We start from the raw sequence: 2,724 nt of genomic DNA, 5'->3' as shown, positions 1-2,724 counted from the left end.
TCTGCTCTGAGGGTTCAAAGTTTTCTGATTCAAAGTAGAGATATCCTAACACCAAATACAGGTTTGACCCAACAATGTATAGATATTGTACTCAAAGTTTTATCTGTTAGAATGAAAATATTATATGGTGAAGTAAATAAATTGTTACTTATAGAAGAATATCAAAAGATGAGAAATAACAAAGATATATTTGGAAATAATCAAATAACTTTAGGAATATTACAAAATATATGAAACAGAAATATAAATTATAAATTTAATTTTCTCTCTGGTATCTATTAAAATAACCATGTCTTACAAAGCGTGGGTATTTTACGTTTGTTATGAAATGTTGGCAATTTAATTTTAATTTAAATGGTTCTTGTCCAAGCTAAGTTTACCATCAGTATGCCTCGAAGGTGTGCCGAGAGTTGCTTACAGCGCTTCAAGTGGCTCTTGGCAAACTATATGGGAAGGTGTTATTTACGGGGAGCGGTGGGTAAAGGGGAAGTGACTTTTTTCGCCGGACGCGCCGTCTATATTTATGGCGGGTAACTAAGCTCGCACCGCATCTAAGTTTATAATATCTTTGGGACGATGCATGGGGCTGGTCCGAATTTTTATAGCTGAAATACGGAGAGTCGGATAGGCGCAGTTTTCTACACACGTATTATACATTTTATCACGTGACTATATGTGTCTTTTTAAATTGACACATGGCGTTACATAACCTAAAAATAAAAAGGAATAATTATTGCGTATGACAGAGATATCCATGTTCTGACACCACTGTGCCTAAATCAGTCGAGGTTTAATTTGAAGTACACTTTATTTATTTAAAAGGCATGTGTCAATTAACCAACTCCCGCCTTACTAGCATTTTTACCTTCAATAAAAATGTGATTATTACGAAAAAGATATTTATTTTCGTTCTTTTTTTTAAATTTTTAATATTTTTTAAAAGACTTTATTTAATTGTATGATATTACGCGTGCACATTACGAAAAAACTAAAAGGAAAAAATGACAAAAAAAGATGACATGCTTGTCATTTTTGCCAATCATATATTTTACTAAGGGATTTAAGTATTACGAGTTTTTCATTTTTAATCCTGCAATTTCAAACGATATTATGTTGTAAATAAATAATTTGAAATTTTTTAATTAAAAATTATCCAGCACTTTCTATTAAAAATTCTTGTATATTTGAACAGCTTTAAATTTCAAATTATTCAGTTGACTGATACTGTAAATTAAAAATGTCTCAACTATAATAGACATTATTATATTTTAATTTTTGTTTTCGTATACGGCAAAATATACTTTGCTTTAAACAGTTAATTCCCAACCAAACAAAAAAATTAATTTTCAACAAAATAGATAATTTTATTTTGTACCAAGTAGATATGAATCTTCAAGCAAAAAGAGACGAATTTTCAATAGGGTATATACATTTTCAACTAAAAAGATAGATTTTCAAAATCAAAGAGAATGATCTTTAACAAAAAAAAAGAGTTTCGAACAAACAATTTGAACTTTCAAACAAGTAATTAACTTTTTAACGAAAAAAGACGATATTTTAACAAAAAATTGCATTGTCGGAACAATATGATTTTGGCTTGACCCCGTCCCTCATCCTTTAAATTCGTATAACGTGGTTTATGGACAATCCATACCAACCCGGGGCTGGGGGGGGGGGGGGGGGGGGGGGGGGGGGGTGAAAGGAAAGAAATTATTTTTTGCAGACATGCTGTGAACACGGAGTGTTGCCTGCGAACGTGAGTCAATAATTATCATTATGTACAAAATGATCACGTAGTGTCCACAATCAGCTGGATCAGATCAGCTGTGCGCGCTCGTCAGTCAAACGTCAAACTACATGCACGTCAACAATTGGCCGCCCATGGTGTTCGTAGGTCATGGTTTATGGTATCATTGTTATTTTTAAATCGATCTACTAAACAACTACATGTGAATTAGTGTGTTTGTAGTCGCTTTTAAGCAAGTTTGGATTTCATTGATGAAATTCGCGATATTTCGGTGAGTCTCATTTTTAGCGTCCTAGAGACATTCAAGTAGTATATAATCAATGTGCACCAATAAACCTTTTCATTTTGAAGAACATGCTTTTTAATATTTTTTCGCTACGCATGCGCGATAAATATTCGATGTACCGGATTTTGACAGGAATTATATCATACGGAAACCTCTTTTACAATTAGATAATAGGTTGTTATAAATTCCTTCATCTAATTATTCTGTCGGAAATGTTTCATCTTAGTTCCAATGAAAAGAAACCTATGATTAAACACTAAAAAGTAAAATTCACATATTTGGAAAATGCACAAATATTAATACGCATTGAGTAAACATAACCTCAGTTTATGCCATTTCTTCTGATTAAATTGGTATTGCTTTCGACAACTTAACAAACTGAGAAATGTTTCATAATTCTTCACTGAGCCTCTACATTTATTTTTAGCTAGATTTGCACCTGATACATCTTATTTTGTTAAAACGAAATTTCGTACCAATTATACACGCGTAAGTTATTAGCAGAAAACGCCAGTTTTTTTAAAGTTCTCAAACACTGTAGGATCAATTTGAAGCCACATCCTGCATAAACAAACGATATCAAAATTCAATATTAAGGGCATGTGACACAGCTAAATACCTATATTACCGACCACAGTTTTTCAGTTCACTGAATGTTTTTTTGAACCTAAGAACTTTTTTTGTAAATAAA

The 2,724-nt window shown here is 32.0% G+C and overlaps 1 protein-coding gene across 1 annotated transcript in view; it reads left to right on the top strand.

The window, feature by feature from the left end:
- The first annotated feature begins 1,842 nt into the window (after nucleotides 1-1,842).
- LOC117170591 (serine/threonine-protein phosphatase 6 regulatory ankyrin repeat subunit A-like) overlaps nucleotides 1,843-2,724 on the top strand; it is a 6,758-nt gene continuing 5,876 nt past the window's right edge. Inside the window, exon 1 of the mRNA XM_033357454.1 lies at nucleotides 1,843-2,018. The gene's annotated coding sequence lies outside the window, so the exon portion shown is untranslated. The remainder of the gene's footprint in view (nucleotides 2,019-2,724) is intronic.

The sequence above is a fragment of the Belonocnema kinseyi genome, chromosome 1 (genome assembly GCF_010883055.1).
Source record: "Belonocnema kinseyi isolate 2016_QV_RU_SX_M_011 chromosome 1, B_treatae_v1, whole genome shotgun sequence".
Lineage (NCBI taxonomy): Eukaryota > Metazoa > Arthropoda > Insecta > Hymenoptera > Cynipidae > Belonocnema > Belonocnema kinseyi.
The sequence above is the reverse complement of the archived record's forward strand: the minus strand, read 5'-3'. Positions and strand labels throughout refer to the sequence as shown.